This window comes from Solanum stenotomum, chromosome 5 (genome assembly GCF_019186545.1).
Source record: "Solanum stenotomum isolate F172 chromosome 5, ASM1918654v1, whole genome shotgun sequence".
NCBI classification, from domain to species: Eukaryota; Viridiplantae; Streptophyta; class Magnoliopsida; order Solanales; family Solanaceae; genus Solanum; species Solanum stenotomum.
The window spans coordinates 27,978,815-27,998,852 of record NC_064286.1 but is presented as its reverse complement, the minus strand read 5'-3'; the positions used below and the strand labels follow the sequence as shown (position 1 = coordinate 27,998,852).

The window sequence follows — 20,038 nt, the reverse complement described above, 5'->3', positions numbered from 1 at the left end:
GTTTGATGAATGGTGTGTTCAAACCATTTTTTGATTCATTTGTTATTATTTTCATTGATGACATTTTAGTCTATTGAAAGAATAAGGAAGAGCAAGCCAACCATCTTCGTATTATTCTGGGTGTTCTTGGGAGACAAAAGTTATATGCCAAATTTACCAAGTGTGAGTTTTGGTTGACTTTAGTTGCCTTTTTGGGGCATGTAGTTTCAATGGAAGGGGTAATGGTAGATCCCCAAAAGAGCGAAACAGTCAAGAATTGGGTCTGGCCTAGCTCTATAACTGAAGTTAGAAGCTTTGTGGGGCTCGCCACCTACTATCAACGGTATGTGAATAATTTTTCTTCTATCGCCACACATTTAACAAGGTTGACCGAAAAGGAAGCATCTTTCGAATGGACTGACAAGTGTGAAGAGAGATTTCAAAAGTTCAAGACTCTTCTGACGACAACACCTATTTTGACACTACTAGTGGAAGGTAATGGTTTTATTGTTTATTGTGATGCATCACATTCGGGTTTGGGTGCTGTGTTGATGTGGATAAGAGTGTCATAACTTATGCATCGCAGCAGTTGAAAGTGCATGAGCGGAATTACCCGACACATGATTTGTAGTTGGCTGCGATAGTGTTTGCTCTCAAGATTTGGCGGCATTACCTTTATGGTTTCAAGTGTAAGGTATTTACTCACCACCGCAGCCTACAACATGTATTCACTCAAAAGGACCTAAATCTGAGACAGCAAAGGTGGATGGAGTTACTCAAGGAATATGATGTGACCATTCAATATAATCCTGGTACGGCTAATGCTATGGCATACACAATATGCTGAAAGGGAGTGAGTATGGGTAGTCTAGCTTGCTTGAGTGTATCCAAGGGACCTATGGCTAAGGAAATTCAAATCTTGAAATCTAAGTTCATGCAGTTGGGCATCTCAGAAAAATGTGGAGTGTTAGCTAGCTTAGAGGTTAGGGCCACATTCATTGAGGAGATTGATGCTTATCATGACCAACGACACTGACCTATGGTATGAGTGTCTAGAATTGTCGATAATATAGTAACCCAACCAAGGGTTGGGATCGTGTCCCAAGGGAGAGGTTTTGAGGATTAATAGCCAATTAGAATTTCGTTCGAATTAGTCGTAGATAAACACATTTGCGATAAAATACATAGTAAATTAAAGGGGGTGACATGAAAGTGTCAACTATCAAATGGGTGTTTTGTAACATGTGATAAAACAACAAAATAAACAAGAAAAATCAAGTATGGGGAAAGGTTCTTGGGATGTGACCGCAATACAAGTTGAGATAAATTTCTCGGTACATGTTTTCAATAGGAAATTTGCAAGATAATAGTGACTAGGCTAAGCTTTAAATGGATATAAGTTCCCTCTCGGGCAACTTACCCTGTTTCAAATGCGTTCCTCTCGGACACCTATATGCCTCATGAAGACCAGCCTACACCTTACCCTACTCACTCTCTCGAGCTGATGGTTAGGATATGGGACTAGGGCTCACCCTCTCGGGCTGAACTTCATGTCGACCCACTCCTTAGGCCATCAGTCTAGTGGTTTTGGTTTCACGACCTGCCTCTCGGGCAAGCCGAAAACACATGGGTGGCTTGTATTTGCAACTACAAACCCTTTCGATTAAACCACAACCACTAGCTGAAATCACCATTTACATACATCTAACCTATTAGCAAGGAAGACATAACAAGAATATCAACCCATATTTGCTAAATAACACCCTAAGAATGGGAGTTTTAGCCACACATCAAGAAATAAGAAATTATACCTAATATGATAATGAAATCAACTGGGTATAAGATATTAAACCTTGAATTTAGCAAAGGGAAGTTAATAGAGAAGACCCACTTCCAACTTGGGGAAGAATAACTCATTTCTTCAAGTTTCCACGAAACCCTCTCCAAACTTGAGAGAAAATATTAGCTAGAATATGTTCCAAAGTGAAAATAATAATAATAATAACAATAATTGTTCCACACGCCAATCTCCTAAGACTAAAACTATAAATAGCATTTATAGTTTTCACAGATTGTGTAGAGGAGGATTGTTCGGCGACATTAGTAGAGATAACCAATGAACTCAGAGATCCGCCCTTTGGTCAGCTCATCCCCTTCAGTGTCTTGCCTTTAGCATCCTTGCATTTTGGATCATTGGGCGGTACGGTACTGCTTCGCGGGACTGATCAGTGACCTACCGACTACTCTATTCCTCGCCTTTTGATCCACTTCCTTCAAGGCTTTGCGTACTGGAATGAAGGGCGGCTTATGTCGTTTCGACCACTCACCAAATTAAACTCGGCGATCCGCAGGATTCCATTTCTTGTTCTTTTCAGCCCTATTTGCTCCGTATTGCGCCTAAGTGTCCATGCTTCCACTAAAACTTCAAATCCCTGAAACTTCTACATTTTAATCAAGTATTGAGGTAAAACAAGCATTCAAGGACACTATTTACATTAAAACAAAGCCCTAAATGAGTCCAATTTGTGGACTCATCAACGCCCCCAACTTAAGATTTTGCTTGCTATCAAGCAAACTCAAGTTCAGACGTTCAAAAAGGGTGCCTCAAATAGTGCTACACAAGACTAAATCATGAATGCACACAACAAGACTCAATTTACTTATGCAAGGATCAATTGTGTACTCAGAGATTCAAATTGTGACACACCATCACCAAATATTCTCATGCTCGCAATACCTGGTACTTTTGCAAGTTCTATCCCAATAAAAGTATCTAAATGCCCTCGCACAAAGAATGATTCCGTATTCACACACATATATGAGTCAATTTAAAATCAGGAATCAGATACAATTCTCACACTGAAAAAGAGGAACACAATGAATGTTTTTACCCATAGGTTTGCCCTTATTTTCCAATTGACTTTCGATCCTGCTTACTCAAGATCGAAAAGGTCTTTCTATGGCTTGTAGTGGGGCTGAGTGCAAAGGTATGGCCATTTAGGCTTAGTGACTTTTTCCTCGTGAGATGTGATGTTCTCAAGACATCCTCATCCCTTCCTTCCTCAATTCTTCTTCTAGTGCTCATAAGTCATCCTATTATTCATTCTCCATGTGTTGCTTGGAGACCCAGTTTCTTTTGCAGTTTTATTCTACAACCTTCTTTAAATTTTTCTTTCGTTTTCTTTTTTTTTTTAAATCGAGGGTTTCCATTTTGTTTTACAATACAATAGGTTCAGGAGGCTTTCTTGCACTTCTTGACTTTTCCTTTTCCCTTTCACCACACCCCCAACTTAGACTTTTGGCATCAGTTGGCTATTCACTTAACATATCTGAAGAGAAATATAGTTAGTGGATGAAAAAAATCTAGGGTTTATCAAGGTTCTTCCAAAGAAAGGTAAGGTTCAAAGGTGTTCAAAAGAGTTTCACACGCTCATAGGTAGGTCACAAAAATAGGTATATGTCAAATTGGCTCACACTCTTTAAAATAGCCTAAGATCATCTCAAGAGTACACCTTTCTAAATCTATTAGACTAACGGGGCAAATTCTAGGTTTATTCATGCATGGTTCAAAGTAAGCTAATCACACAAGGCATCGATACTTCAGTCAAACAAGACTAGACACACTCGCTAGTGTGCAACGGTCATCACAAGAGAATCAATTTGTTAAATGGCTAATCACAATGAGATACAAAGAGTTCACCTATTTTCTATGCAACTTCATTTGGCCTCATCGTAGTCGTACATTCATGTTTATTCAATTGGGAGCACTATTCAAGTCATCAGTATTGATCGAAATCGAGATTCAAATTGTTTTTACAAAAGAACAGCCACTTTCAACACAAAAGGTGACGATTTTTTTTGAAAGGATCAAAATTATTTTACAAGTGAAACAACAGGAGCCATGAGCTCAAACATCAACATAAAAACAGTAATTTAAAATAATAATTAAGAACAGACAACCCAAATATCCAAATAACAGACAAAGGTGGGCCTCACCCCACCATAAAATAAAACATTTGTCCTCAAATAGAAATAACAAAGAATCTAAAAGGTAGAGTAACGAAAGACAGAGCGGCAGATAAAGAGGTAATCCTGGCTCGGCGCATTTGTCTGGGTTTCAAAGCTGAGGGTAAACTCCAGAAGGACTTGCTCCACTAAATTCCGCAGCCGGAGCTTTGGCGAAGGAAGCCTGCACAACATCATCTATCATGATTTCCTCAGTTTTTGCTATATCGTTTGTTGTAGCTCCCTCGAACTTTAATTCATCATTCTCTGATGTCCCTCCCGAATCATTTGTATGCTCTACTCTATCCTCATATCCAGTAGTAGTCTGAGGCCTCTCAGGAATTGCTGGAATTTCCACTGTCCTAAAGACCATGGACACATCAATGGCCTTCAACTGATTCACATCTTCTCGCAGCTCAGCAATGACAACTTTTAAAAATCTTATCTTAGTAGTAGACCATTTTTTGTGCTCACAAACCGCTATCCTGGCAGCTAAGGATTCAATGGTAGTGTTCAGGGGTGTCACAACATCAGTTAGGGCCGTTTGGATCATGCCTTGAACATCTTCTTCTAAACAAGAAGCCCGACGATCAGCAGAAAAGGCTATTTGTCCCATCCGAAGTAGGGAAGCGTGGGTGAGTGGGGGCCTGGAAATAGCAGCAGGGGAATCTGGAGTGTCAGTGGCAGTAGCAGTGGTAATGGATATACCTAAAGGTCCAAGAGCTGGAGTGAGCAGAAGTGCTTCTGTAGGTGTAGATCTATTGGTCGCCACTTCAGTCTACTTCTTTTTAGCTTGATCCTTAAGATATTCGACTTCGATCTTTCAGATATTGGTCAAGGTTGTGGGCATCACTTCTACATCCTTCTCGGCATCCAGAGGTACTCGGGCATTTCTGCACAATGCGGTAATTCATATCAAAAAAGGTAGAGATGTCTGGCTTTTCTTGGCGCGCATATGGATTTCGAACGCAATAATTATTCCCAGATTTATCCTTGTTTTCTCTATGATGCAACCCAAGACATGCTGCTTTAGCGAGGTGAAGAATTGATTCATTTTGTGATGGCATAATGGAGCTGCTGATAAATCTGAACCAATATCTTGCAGCTACTTTCATATCTTTCTTTTAGATTGAGATTCCTTCTGCTAGCCATTTCGGAGCTTTATTATCTGAGATTAGTGGGACCAACCATTGTTTCATCGCATCCAGCTGCTTCGTTCTGATCAAGTGGTGACAGTGATCATTAATCTTAGTGGACATACCCGAGGCTATGTTGATAGCTTCAATGTCACAAGCTATTTTCCTTCCTCTGTCCACTACATAGTCAACTGATTTGAAAGACACGACTAGTCTTTTCCGCTGAGGTACCAATGCACTGTATGCACTATAAAACTCTATGATCCAACTTGGCATATAAGAACCACGTGATTTTGTGAAAACTTGATATTTGTGAATTTTTGGCACTCCATTATCTCAAGATACCTATTGATCACCCCATCTATGGACAATCATTTTTTTTCAATGATTGTCTTAGTCCATCAGACTTAAATCTATTCGATGATCTAGGCGGGGGGGGGGGGGATTGTATTGGAGGTGCCAGTATTATTGCCTATTCTGGAGCTGAAGGAGTCTGAGCAGTGGATCGAGGATTTTTGATCCGTGATGGGTCATTAAATTGTTTGGATCATAGCTCATTCCTCAGTGCCTCTATCAGTTTGTCTTCATCTGAACTCATACTCTCAATATCGAAAGTTGTTGGGTCATTGGTGTAAAAACCCATGCTATCAGAACTTGCATCTGATAGCTTAACGATTTTTTCCTTGCCCTTGCCTCTTTTGCTCGGACTGGAAGATTGCACAACATTGCTTTTGGATGCAGCTACATCATCGTTGATTGCTATACCTTTTTTCTTTCTTTGAGTTGGCTTGTTTCTTCTTGTAACTTTGGGTCTGGCCATATCTGCAGTCAATAAGAAGTATGTTAGAAATAAGTAAATCAGTGGTGCAGACCTTTAGTGGCAGAAAAATGCACTGAACTTCTCGGCGATGGGAAAGTGTGAATCACCGATTACTATCGGCGATAAAAGGTTCGTTAGCTGAAAGTTATAGTTCAATGAAGATTCAGGAATGCAGACAGAGTGCGATCGAAGTCACTTTAGGCGAGCCGCGTAGTTAATTGACAAACCCGACCCAGTTCGCTAAACAACCTAACTTGCCTCCCTTAAATTCGAATTCGACCTCGTAAATTCCCAAAATATAATTTAACAGTTACAAAAGTGAAATTAAATTAAGACCCATGACATTCATTCACCCAAAGGTCAAATCATTTCATGCACAGGCAAAGAGGGATTTCAAGATTCTAGATCAAGTAGGCATGATTCTCAGATGGAAACTGGCATTTAGACAAGATAGGTTTATCAGAGAGAGACCTAGCACATGTCAATCGAACCAATTTTAAATTAATAAGAGAACAAACTTTTAGTAGTTTCGGGAATTGGGAGAAACCAACCTTTTATGTTGCTTGAACTATGTTGAAATGCTAGGAAGCAATGTAATCCATGATTTGGCACTAATCGACAACTAAAATACTAGGAGTGTAGAGATAATGAAAATTACTTACTAGGTGCGGTTTTTTTGACAATGGAAATTGAGTGGAAAATGAACATTTTTCCATTTCTTTGAGACTATTGGTCTTTAAAAACAGTCCAGTTGTTGCTCATTCGGCGATATTAGTTTGTACCGCTGAATGATTCAGTTTTATGCCAAGCGATTTGCGCTCGCCACTGACTGTTATAGATTGTAGCTTGAATTTTGAGTCTGCCGACGATCTATATCGAAGTCACCGAATAGTTCGGCTACTTCGCCGAATGGGACTATCATTTACCAATCAACATTTTTCATTCATTTTCCACGTTTTCTCCTGCGAAATTAATACACCATTATTTCTAGAATAAAACTAAAAATCGTAAAGGTTTTGGGTTGCCTCCCAAACAACGCCTTAGTTAACATCCTAGCACGATGCATGTCGATGCTCAAATCGGCTTTTTGGTGTTACACCAAGTGTAGCTAGGTGATCCCGCTTTCTCATACGGATGAAGATGAGGTATGCAAGATTCAAGAGAGTTTCGATTAGCTGAATAGACCTAGAATGAGAGCCACTCATCTGATTCAGCATTTCGACATTTTCTCTAATTTCCTCTAGTACTTTGTCTTGCTCATTCAGCTTTTGGAGGATGGTTAACAACGTATCGTTGATACGTCTATTTTCAATGTCCATGCATCTTCCCTAATCCGTAGGTGATGGGCTCTTGCTCTTTTCTTTGGACATCAACTCCAGTTCTTCGATCTTTTGGGTCAAGCTATTCATTTGACCCAACAAAATGGTCAATTGCTGGTCCTTCTCTCCATCCTTGTTGGTTTTAGCTGCAAGGTCTTGGAATTCGGCTGTGGTCTCATAGCGGTATTTATCACGTCCACTTGGCATGAGTTGGTTCATTATTTCTCTGTTTTCGAAACTTAGACTCCTATAGAAGCATTCCAGTAGGTTAAATCGGTCATTTCATGAGTTGGGCAGTGTATCAATAGTGTTTTAAATTGCATCCACGACTCATGAAAGGGTTCTCCTTCGAGATGCTTGAAATTTAGGATGTGATCCCTGATCCTCGTCACCTCTACTGGAAGTGGCTCCATTGGTCCACCTTCTCCATCATGTATACTCATTGTCCTGCCTCAACACGCAACCAACTAAACAAAACTAAAAATTAGGTGAGTACACTACTGCTAACAAGAAAAACAATTCTATTAGACTAAGAAAACTCAAATAACACCACTCCCTGGCAGCGGCGCCATTTTGATGCTAATCGTGACCAATGACACTGACCTACGGTATGAGTGTCTACGATTGTTGATAATATAGTAACCCAACCAAGGGTTAGGATCGTGTCCCAATGGAGCGGTTTTGACGATTAATAGCCAATTAGAATTTCGGTGGAAGTAGTCGTAGCTAAACACATTTGCGATAAAATACATAGTAAATTAAAGGGGGTGACACGAAAGTGTCAAATATCAAATGGGGGTTTTGCAACAAGTGATAAAACAACAAAATAAACAAGAAAATCAAGTATGAGGAAAGGTTCTTGGAATGTGACTGCAATACAAGTTGACATAAATTATTGGGTACATGCTTTCAATAAGAAATATGCAAGATAATAGTGACTAGGTTAAACTTTAAATGGAAATAAGTTCCCTCTCTGGCAACTTACCCCTTTTCAGTTGTGTTCCTCTCGGACACCCATTTGCCGCATGAAAACCAGCCTACCCCTTACCCCACTAACTCTCTCGAGCTGAGTTTTAGGATATGAGACTAGGGCTCACCCTCTCGAACTGAACCTCATGTTGACCCACTCGTTAGGACATCAATCTAGTAGTTTTGGTTTCGCGACCTCTCTCTCGGGCAAGCTGAAAACACATAGGTGGCTTTGTATTTGAAACTACAAACTCTTTAGATTAAACCACAACCACTAGGTGAAATCACCATTTACATACAGCTAACCTATCAGCAAGCAAGACTTAACAATAATTTCAACCCATATTTGCTAAATCACACCCCAAGAATGGAGGTTTTTAGCAACACATCAAGAAATAAGAAATTATACCTAGCTAATATGATAATGAAATCAAATGGGTATAAGAGATTAAACCTTTAATTAAGCAAAGGGAAGTGAATAGAGAAGACCCACTTCCATCTTGGGGAAGAAGAACTCCTTTCTTCAAGTCTCCACAAAACTCTCTCCAAACTTGAGAGAAAATATTAGCTAGAATATGTTCTAAAGTGAAAATAAAAATAATAATTGTTCCACACTCCAATCTCCTAACACTACAACTTTTAATAGTATTTATAGTTTTCACAGATTATGTTGCGGAGGTTTGTTCGGAGACATTAGCCGAGATCGCCGATGAACTCGGCGATCTGCCCTTTGGAAAGTTCATCACCTTTACTGTATTGCCGTTAGCATCCTTGCATTCTGGATCATTGGGGCAGTACGGTATTGCTTCGCGAAACTGATCGGCGACACGCCGACTGCTCTGTTCCTCACCTTTTGATCCACTTCCTTCAAGGCTTTACGTACTGGAACAAAAGGCGGCTTATATCATTTTAGCGACTCGCCACGTTAAACTCGGCAATCCACAGGATTCCATTTCTTGTTCTTTTCAGCCCTATTTGCTCCGTTTTGTGCCTAGGTTTCAGGCTTACACTAAAACTTCAAATACCTGAAACTTTAGCATTTTAATCAAGTTTTGAGGTAAAACAAGCATTCAAGGACACTATTTCCATTAAAACAATGCCCTAAATGAGTCCAATTTGTGGACTCATCAGAGATCAAGGCTAAATAGTTTAAGGATGATAGTTTGAATGAGCTCATAAAGAAGACAGTGTCTGGTAAGGCACAAGATGCGACTCTTGATGTGTGCAGTGTGCTCAGTTTTAAAGGAAGGATTTATGTTCCTCTACGAGATGACTTGATTTAGAAATTGTTGACATAATCTCATGGTTCGCGGTATTCCATTCTTCCGTGTGTGACCAAGATATACCAAGACTTGAAATGATTTTTTTGGTGGCCTGGCATGAAGAAAGACATAGTTGAGTTTGTGGCTAAGTACCAAAACTATGAGCAGGTAATGTATCAGTATCAAAGGCCTGCATGTTTGCTTCAGAGAATGCCAATTCAGAAATGGAAGTGGGAAAGGATAGCTACGGACTTTGTGGTGGTCTCCCCAATACCTTGGGAAAATTTGATTCAATTTGGGTAGTGGTTGATAGATTGACTAAGTCAGCCTATTTCATTCCAGTTAGAATAGATTATAATGCTTAACAGTTGGCTAAGGCTTTTGTGAAAGAGATAGTGAGGTTACACGGAGTGCCCCTTTCTATCATCTCAGACTGTGGTACTATCGTGAACCGTGTCTATACCCTGGACATGGCCGGCACTCGGGAACCATTGTTTGTCCTCAAACGAACCCTCATCATGGCTGACTACATGTAGAAGACTAACTTAAGCATGCAAAACAATAAAAATTGAATGCTTAACTCTGAATAAAAGTAGAATATTCAACTAGTCAACAATAGGCAACTCATGTCTTTAATACATTTAATAAGATAAATGAAACAGACTTCTCAAACTCTACTATCTATCTATGAAGCCTCTAAATGACAAAGATGGAAGTTAGGACAAGACCCACGACATCTTGACAAAACTGAAATGTAAATGAAATCCTCCGGAAGCAAGGAGGATCAACATAGCTAACTCGAACTCCATGTGGTATCAACGAAGCTCCTGTTGATGATCCTGAATACCTCTATTTGTATCATTAAATGATGAAGGCAAAATGGCTTAGTACAAGGAATGTACGACCATGTAAGGGTAATTCTAAAGCATAACATAAGCTTGAACTTGATAAAAAAAAAGGAAACATACTTACCACTTCTCGACCCACTCAACTCAATTCAAAGAAACACAGTTCAACTCAACTCAAGGAATATTCAAGGACACTAAAAACAACTCAAACTTACTCAACTCAGAAGTACTCAAGGATAAGACACTCAACTTAGAATTAAGGTTCTCCACTCAGTGAAATAAGGCTCAACTCAACAATAAGGCACTCGACTCAATGACACAGTTCAACTCAAGATACTTAAGAACAAAGCGTCAATAAAAGATGCAATATCTGGAAAGCTTTTAAAATAGTAGATAGCAACTCATTGTATTAAAGAACACAATAACAACTCAATTTGTATATAATAAAATATAATATAACTCGGCGGGAGTTTCTCTAACCGAAAAGCATCACTATGAGCTATGTGATGATACAACGTCTCGCCTGCACTGCCAGAACTATCCTATAACATGTCGGGATATAGAACGCCTTAATTAAGTGGATCCACTAGTCTATGCTAAAAAGCATTACGGAATCATCTAAAAAGTATGACCTTTCTACCCACGTTGGCTACATGATATATGGAGACTTGAGTTATTATGAACGCGTCCCCATATCGGTGCTTAATACTACTCCAAAAATATACTCAGCTCATATGTTTAAAAACATAGCTCTTTCTGTGGTTTAAGATAATTACTCAAAAACTTGCCCAAAGGCTCTCTTGGAAAACGATGTTCCCTCTCCTGTTTAAATGTGAAAATATTTACTCTTTGGGAACACTTAGTTCCCATATAATCTTTTGAAGAAAATAAACTTCACCTTTACTCTTACTCAACTTAATGCTCCAGTCTTAAAAAAAAGTTTAAAGCACTTGTAAAATAATTCTTAAAATATGATTCATGCCGAATTTTGGACGTGAACAACTCAATGAAAGGTTTTCAATAACCATAGATAGAACTCAATACTTGGAACTCGAGAAATTCAATAGTACTAATAATTTCAAGAATGCTCAACTCAGAGGGTTCGTGCGGAATTATGAGCATGAACTACTCAACTCAAGGACTAAAAGATACTTCTCAACCTATAGGGTTCATACAGAATTATGGGCATGAACAACTCAATTCAAGGACTTCATGAGTAATATTTAATAGTCCCATGATTAGGAAAAATTATCTCAAATGGGTTAGGAACTCAATACTCATGACTTAGAACCTGAAGATGCTACTCCTCTCAAAGATACTAAAATTATGGAGTTCACGCGGAATTTATGGTCATGAACGACTTGACTCGAGAGTCTCCATAACAATATGGGACTCATGTGTATACAAATCTTCTTATTTTTATTCTTAATTTCTCTAAACTTAGCTCAAATCTATAGTTCATCTCAAAGGATTAACAATTGAGCTCAAAAGCTTTCTTGAACTCTACTCCTAACTCTCTCTTGAATGTGAATTATGAATTCAAGAGTTATGATTCATGATATGAAGGATCCTGTAATCATAAATTAGACTCATGAGTACTTCTCTTTAGGCTCATACTCACTTGCTCGAGTCTTCAAACAAGTTATTTGAATTTGAAGAAGATGCTTGAAAATAACTTAAAGGTCTTCCTAAAAACATTCGAAAGAACTCTCAATACCTAACTCTTAACTCTACCTTGATGTTGAATTATGAATTCAAGGTTACGATTCATGATATGAAAGATTTCTGGGTGTTTAGAAGTAATTTAGAGTGTTTAGAATCAAAAGGGGTGAATATACACTTTGATGTTTGCATCATGAAGACACAACTTCCGATGTAAGTGTCTAAAATCGTACAATAGTTTAGTAACCCAACCAAGGGTTGGGATCGTTCCCAAGAGAGTGGTTTTGAGAATTAGTAGAAAAATAAAATTTAGTTCTAACTAATCGTAGCTAAACACATTAACGATTAGAAACATTGTAAATTAAAGGGGGACACAAGAGTGTCAATTAACAATGGAGTTTTGTCACTAGTAAGTAAAAAAAAACAAAATAAACAAGGATTTCTAAGTAATGAGAGGGGATCCTTGGGATGTGATGGGAATACGGGCTAAGCTACATTATTGGGTACATGCTTTTCGATGGAAGATTTATAGAATAACTGTGACTAGGCTAAAATTTAAGGGGGATAAGCTCTCACTCGAGTAAATTACCCCATTTCAAATGCATTCCTCTCATACACCCACTTGCCACATGAAGACCAGCCTACACCTTAACCCACTCACTCTCTCGAGCTGAGTGTATGGACATGGGACTAGGGTTCGCTCTTTCGAGTTGAACCTCATGTCGACCCACTCATGTTGTCCATTAATGTAGTGGTCTTAGTTTTACGACCTCTCTCTCTCGCGAGCCGAAAACACATAAATAAACCTGTATTTGCAACTACAAATTAATTAAATTCATCCACAACCACTAAACGAAATCAAATTCAAACTACAAATAGACTATTAGCAACCAAGACCCAACAATTATATTAACCCATATTCGCTAAATCACAAACCCGGAATTGGGGTTTTTAGCCATACATGTATAAGAGATAGAATTTTATACGAAATTGAGCTCGCATTCAACTGGGTATGAAGATTTAAGTCCTGATACAGGCCAAAATTGAGGAATCCAAGAGTCCTTTATCCAAATCTTGAAGTTGAAACCCTTTGGAACTTCAAGTCTTCAAAACCCTCACAAACATAGAGCAAAACTATTAAAAAGTATTATTCTATATGAAAATTATAATATTTGTTCGACTCTTAAAACTACAACTCTAAGTAGTATTTATAGTTTTCATAGATTTGTGCTACATTGGATCATTCGACATCATTAGATGGAATCGTTGATCAACTCGGAAATTCGCCTTTTGGTATACTTCATCACTGTCTTGCAACATCCTTCAGCATCGTCATGCTCTGGTCATTGGGTGACCTGGTACTGTTCCACGGAACTGCTTGACGATGCGCCGACTGCTCCCTTTTTCATGGTTTAGCACACTGGAACAAAAGGCAAAGCAAGACCCTTTGGCGACTCGCCAAGTGGACTCGGTGATCTTTAGGCCTTCATTTTTTCGTTCTTTTATGCCTTTTCGTTCCTTTTTGCGACATAGTGTCCATGCTTTCCTTCAAACATCAAATACCTGAAACTTAAGGGTTTTCATAAGATATTGAGATAAAATAAGAAATTGAGGACACAATTTCTATTAAAATATAGCCCTAAATGAGTCCAACTTGTGGACTCATCAACACCCCCAACTTAAACTTTCGCTTTTCCTCAAGCAAATTCAAGTTCAGCCGTTCAAAAAAGGGTGTCTCGAATAGTGCTACACAAGACTCAATCATGACTGCACACAAAAAGTCTCAATTTACTTAAGCAAGGATCAATTGTGTACTCAAAGATTCAAGTTATGACACATCCTTACCAAAGATTCTCAAGCTCGCAATACTTGCTTCAAATGCAAGTTCAAGCTTAACAAAAGCCTTAGAATGCCCTCACACAAATGATGATTCTATTTTCACACACAAAGGTATAATCAATTTAAAGTTCAGGAATCAGATACAACATTTACATTCACAAAGAGGAACACAATGCATAGTTTCACCTATGGGTTTACCTGTATTTTCTAATCAACATTTGTTTCGACTTTCTCAAGATCACAAAGGTCTTAAGAAGGCTTGTAACGGGGCTGAGTGTAAAGGTATGGTCATTTAGGCTCAGTGACTTTCATCCTCATGAAATGTGGTGCTCACAACACTTCCTTTCCTTTTCTTTCTTCATTCTCTTTAGTGCTCATAAGTCATCCTATTATTCACTTTACATGGATTGTTTGGGAACCCCATCTCTTATGTACTTTATTCCACAACTTTCTGTTTCATTCTTCTTCTTTTTCTTTCTCTTTTCTCTCTTTATTTTTTTTATATGGAGGGGTTCCATTTTTCTTAAAACCATGGGTAAGAGGAGACTTTCCTTGCACTTTTTGACTTGCCCTTATCTTTTCACCACACCCATAACTTAGGATTTTGGCCTAAGTTGGCTATTCAACTACCATAATTCAAGAGAATTATAGGTAATGGATTAAGAAAGGTCTAGTTTTCATCAAGTTTCTTCCAAAGAAGGGTAAGGCTCAAAGGGTGTTCAAGAGAGAATCCCACGCTCACAAGGTTGGTCACAAAAGAGGTATATGTCAAATTGGTTCACACTCTTCGAAGTTGCCTAAGATCATATCAAGAGAAAGTCTTACTTAGTCAACTGAACCAACACGACAAATTCTAGGTGTTGTCATGCATGGTTCCAGGTAAGCTTATCACACAAGGCATCGCCACTTAAGTCAAACAAGACTCCGCTCTTTTGCTACTGTACAATGGTCATCACAAGAGAATCAATTTGATAAATGGATAATCACAACAAGATTGAAAGAGTTCACATATTTTCTATGCAGGTTCATTTGGCCTCATTGTAGCCGTACATTCATGTTCGTTCGATTGTAAAAACTATTCAAGTCGTCAGTATTGATCAAAACCAAGACTCAAATTGTCCAAGGAACAGCCACATTCACGAGCATATAAAGGGTGGAAAAAATGTGCGAACAATTAAAAAAATGGAAGGGGCAAAATCATTTGGCAATTTAAAATTAAAAAAAAAAAGAGACATACATCCACAAAAAAGTAGTATTAACAAAACAATAGCTCACAACCCAAATACTCAAACAAAACACGATTTACGAGTAGCACATAAAGGTGTGGGCCTCACCCCACCACAAACAAAAAACATTGTCCTCAAATGCAAATAAAAGTATCCAGAATGTAAATTAAAGGGAGACAGAGAGGGAGGTAAAGAGGGGATCTTGTCTAAGTTGTCGCTCCATCCGTCAGGGCATCAGTGCCCGATGTGTCACTCTAGTCCTGGGTCTCAGTACCCGATGTCACCTAAGAAGAAACAACAGTACAAGACCCACTAGGAGCTACCAAGGATGTATCCGCCAGAAAGGCCTCCACACCTGCATAGAATTCCCAGGCCCATGAAGGAACATGAGGATCTCTGATAGTGGTCTTCCTCTCGGATGTGGGCTTCTTGCCCTTGCCTTTATTTCCAAGTGGAGGTTTTTGTCTTCCCTTCTTAGGAGGATTTGACCCCCCCTCCTTTTATTTATTGTGATATAACGTGCTCTTTAACGGGGTGGCGTGACAATACTGGTCTTTACCATATCTCGGGATACGCAGACTTCTCCCTGCTACACTCAACAATATCCAAGCACAACCCCACAAGATTTAACAAATTTTAAGGCACAAAAATACGAGATTTTAACAATATAAACACTACATGCAAGATTTTCACAGGCATAAGCAAAAGCAATTAAGATAAGAGAGGCCCAACACACATCACTAGGATAAGATCATTGCAAATGAGTACAAAATTAGTAACAATTAATTCGGGGTTCGGAAAACCAACCCTAGATGCCGATTAAAATACTTTTGAAATGCTAGGCAGCGATGTAATCCACTATGAATACAAATCGATGACTAAAATACTTTTAAATTGCAAAAAATATAGAAACTAAGGTGCGGGGTGTGAGTTTGTGAGGATTGAATGTGAGGAAAAGTGAAGAGTTTGAAAGTTTAATCCTTTGCCCATTTTAGAAACCGTCCAGTTCTCGCCCATTCCATGACATTAGTCGCGCTCATTGACCCACTCGGCGACACGCCGAGTGGTCACATACCTCACTGAGTTTTACAAAATCCTCAATTGATGTGGGGGTCCAAATGACAGATAAGATCGTGATCGCCGACCTTATCAGCAATTCACAATAATTTCATGAGTTTGCCGACTTTTACAGACTCCAATGTAAATTGGTCTTGAATAGAAAGGTGGTCTGGTTCGTGGTCGCCAAACCCTTCGGAGATTCGCGGACTGGACCTTTGGCTCGCCAATTTGCACTTTTCACTCACTTTCCATACTTCGACCTACACAAACACCACACCATTATTTCATCAAGCAAAAATAAAGCGGTAAAACCTTGGGTTGCCTCCTAAGAAGTGCCTTATATAACGTCGTGGCACGACGCAACTCCTCACTCAAGTTCCATTAGTGAGGTTTGCCTCATTTTCATGAGGCCACCCCTCCTTTAGCTCTGATAAAGAGAAGATAGCACTTGGTCCATTTGGGACCTTTGTTATCATTCACAGTCATTTTTCCTGTTTCAACACACAAACAAGCAAAACAAAACTAAAAATTAAGTTAGTAAAACTACAACTATTGAAAACAGAAATTCTACTTAAATTAGAATTCCCAAATAACACTACTCCCCAGCAGAGGTCCCATTTTGATGTTCGCGTAAGCAAGACACAACTTTTGATGCAAGTGTCTATGATCATACAATAGTTTAGTAACCCAACCAAGGTTTGGGATCATTCCCAAGAGAGTGGTTATGAGAATTAATAGAAAAATAAAATTTAGTTCCAACTAATTGTAGCTAAAGACATTAACGATTAACAATATTGTAAATTAAAGGGGGACACAAGAGTGTCATTTAACAATAGGGTTTTGTCACTAGTAAGTAAAAACAACAAAATAAACAAGGATTTCTAAGTAATGATAGGGGATCCTTGGGATGTGACGGGAATACGGGCTAAGCTAGATTATTGGGTATATGCTTTTGATAGAAGATTCATAAAATAATTGTAACTAGGCTAAGCTTTAAAAGGGATAAGCTCTCTCTCAGCAACTTACCGCGTTTCGAATGCGTTCCTCTCGGACATTTACTTGCCGCATTAAGACCAGTCTACGCCTTAACCCACTCACTCTCTCGATCTGAGTGTGTGGACTTGGTACTAGGGTTCACTCTCTCGAGCTGAACCTCATGTCGACCCACTGACACTATCCATCAATCTGGTGGTCTTAGTTTTATAACCTCTCTCTCTCGCAAGCCAAAAACACATAAATAAACTTGTATTTGCAACTACAAATTCATTAAATTCATCCACAACCACTAAACTAAATCATATTTAAACTACCAATAGACTATCAACAAGCAAGACCCAACAATTATCTTAACCCATATTCACTAAATCATTCCCCGAAAATTGGGGTTTTTAGCCACACATGTATAAGCGATAAAATTTTATACCAAATTGAGCTCGCATTCAACTGGGTATGAAGATTTAAGTCTAGATACAGGCCATATTTGAGGAATCTAAGAGACCCAAATGCAAATCTTGAAGATGAAACCCTTTGGAACTTCAAGTCTTCAAAACCCTGTCAAACTTAGAGCACAAATATCAAAAAGTACTATTCTATATGAAAATTAGAATAATTGTTTGACTCTTAAAACTACAACTCTAACTAGTATTTGTAGTTTTCACAGATTTGTGCTGCAGCGGATCATTCGGCGTCGTTAGTTGGAATCGCCTTTTGGTGTAGTTCATTGCTGTCTTGCACCGTCCTTCAACTTCATCGTGCTCTGGATCTGGATCTTGAGGACACAATTTCTACTAAAATATAACCCTAAATGAGTCTAATTTGTGCACTCATCACACTTCAAACGAGCTCAAACGAGACAACCAACAGAAAATGAGTGGGGGCAGGCGACCCTGGTACGTTTCGGGAATGGAGCACCAGCCCCAAACTTCAGAACCTTATTATGGGTGCAGTGTTGGGGCACACTACCCCAGCCTCTCCCCAGGCCATTTCGACGAATTTCGTCTATCATTTTTCTGATCATAAATTGCTTTTAATTGATTTCCTTTCTCAAGTTTTCCTTAGGTTCAATTACCCAACCTAAGTACACACTAATTAACTCAAAACAATCACTTTAATCTCAAGAAATCATCAATACCCCAACAAAACAAGATTTAGAATGAACTTCAAGAACACCTATCAAGAACTTAAATCCTTCAACTTTTGAGAATGAAATAATGCTGAAAATAACATGTTTGGCGTGTGGGTGAACAAACCCAAAACTATGGAAGATTGCATACCTTTTAGGGATCAATCCCATGGCGAAACTCCACGACTAAACTCAAGGACTTCGACGAATGCCTTGATCCTCTTCTCTTTTCTCCTCTTCTTTTCTATTCACTCAAAACCCTAACTTATTTTTATTAAGCATAAACTGAATCCAATCAGTTTTGTCCACAACTTAATGACCAAAAACTAATTTAATTATTTGGGTAGTGAAAAGACCATAATAGCCTTCTAAAATCCAGGTTTGACTTTCCTTATCTAGGCATCCCAACTTCGAATAGACATCTCTCTCATACGAACTTGAAACTCAGCAAACTCGATGGTATTGGAAAGATAATTTAAAGATCTTTCATACGATATCTGGTAGCACACCTAAATCAACCAGAGCTAGGAGTTATGGTCGTTTGAAGTCAACCCAGAACTCATAATCACCTTAACTTTGTCAAACTTTTCAAATTAGATTGTTTCCAAAAACAGTTTCTTTCCAAATTGCAAGTCTGTCTAGTTTGTTCAAAAAGCGAGGTGTTACAATATCTCCCCCATGGGATCATTCGTCCTCGAATAACAACTGGACTGGGTAAGAGACGGGTTTACTCTTATCATCTCTTCTATACTAACTAGAATTGTCCGCTTTACTATTCGAAACCAACTAAGGGCTCCCATTTAACTATTTCTCATAGAAAACCCTATCTTTTTTTTCCTCCTCATTAATAGCCTTAGATGGAATAAACACACCATCATAATATCATTAAGCTTCTCTTTTTAACATCACTCCACTACTAAAAGGACCTCTAAAAAGATATCCCCCAAACTGTTTGGAACTCATTACCATGTTACTCTCAAACACTTGACTTGATTTCTCATCTTTTCATCTCCCCCTTAGGTCTAGAGCTAACACTTGAAAGCTATGGACCTATTCCATCAGGTCTAAACTAGTCTACATCTTCTTTTACTCTAACACTTAGGAGAAGTTTATTTCATGACTACCGAACTCTCAATAGGTAGGTACTAAGGCCTCTTTCTAAGGTGTTTCTCTTAACCTTTTTTTATTATGCACCCTCCTAGTTCCCCTCTTAATGATTCTTGTTAATCTTATGACTTAGCCACACTTCACTGCCTTTATCTAAAGGTTCGGGTCTCTCACTTGTACCTCTCATATTTATTGCAGCTTATCACCTCAATTCCTCACCTACTCTATGTCAAGTCTTCTAGATCAAACCACAAGACTAACATCATCACCCTCAAGTTGTCATTCTTTTGATCATGACAGTCATCTCAAATTCAAGCTTAATATTTATTACTAAACTCGAATATCAGTATGATTGCTTGCCTACCATACTATACCTCATTACTTGATCAGTTCTATAACATTCTGAACATCATGACCTTCTCAAACAAATCATAAGCCTAAATTTGATCTATCACTTCATAAATACTCTTCTCTCTTATTCAAAACAAGAATTAAGTCTCCTCTAATGCGATGGAACATTTTCATCAACTATATTTTTGTTAACAAATATATTCTCTATCTCATTTTGACTAACAACTCTAACTCTACCCATAAGGGAAAACTCATGTTCAATAACTTACTGGGTGCATGACTATAGTAATATAACTCTCCAAAACACTATCTCCCTTTCTTAAATTACTAAACC

General features: G+C 38.5%; 1 pseudogene; it reads right to left on the bottom strand.

Annotated features, from left to right (window-relative positions):
* Positions 1-7,268: 7,268 nt before the first annotated feature.
* Positions 7,269-20,038, bottom strand: part of LOC125863838 (ethylene-responsive transcription factor RAP2-2-like) — a 32,826-nt pseudogene continuing 20,056 nt past the window's right edge.